Source organism: Tupaia chinensis, unplaced genomic scaffold, assembly GCF_000334495.1.
Source record: "Tupaia chinensis unplaced genomic scaffold, TupChi_1.0 Scaffold000062_1, whole genome shotgun sequence".
NCBI lineage: Eukaryota > Metazoa > Chordata > Mammalia > Scandentia > Tupaiidae > Tupaia > Tupaia belangeri.
Window position 1 is genome coordinate 845,406 of NW_006159520.1, and position 930 is coordinate 846,335.

The following is a 930-nucleotide window of genomic DNA, read 5'->3' on the forward strand; positions in this document are numbered from 1 at the left end:
CCTTTCTATCTCTCTCTCTCTTTCACTCGCTCATTCTGTCCTGCTCTGGTCAAAATTTTAAAAGATAAGTAAGTAAATAAAGTTAAATAAAATAATTTAATTTTTTTAAAGTCAGTTTGATTTATATATATATATATATTTTTTTTTCATATCCAAGGGTTGTCCTACTTCCCCTTTGCTCAATCATGCATAGATTTTCCAGCCCCTCTTGGCACCACCAGACCTAGCCTCCAAAGAACTTATTCTCATTTTTTATTAACCCCATACCCGTAGGCATCCTTACTGTTTGTATAACTGAACTCTCTCAATGTGAAGCTATGGTCAACCCTTTCCTATGACTTCATGCCTTATGATTCAGAAATTATTAATTCAATCTTGCCACCTCCCTCTGAGAAAATACTCATTCTTCTTTCTGAATCTTATTCTATGCCCTGCTAATGGGTAGATGTATATCTCAGAAAATGAAAAACTCCTACTATTTTCCTTTTACTACTCATCATTTCCCATCTATAAAATTTTGTCTCAAATGCATTAAAAAGTTACCATGTAGCAGGTGCAATGCTTAATGCTTTTTTGAAGTAACTCATTCACTTTTCTCTAAAAATCTTCCCTTACAGTATTTCCCTCATTTTACACATGAGAAAACTGAGGCACAGTAATTATTTTTTGGTCACAGGCCGGATTTGAACCTAGGAAGTCTTACTCCAGAAATTATGAATCCCTAAGTTCTGCAGTGCATCAGGTGATACTTTCTTGCTCCCTTCAGTCCACAAGAATCTTGCAAGTAAGAACTGGTATCTCCTCTGGCTCTAGTCCATTCACTTTTTCTTCTCTAGAGGACAAGAGCGCTTCCATTCAGTCACATCTCTCACTCGCTTCCTCAGCCAGCATCCCTCACTCTCTGCCAATTGAGAGAATGAATGAGCAGGA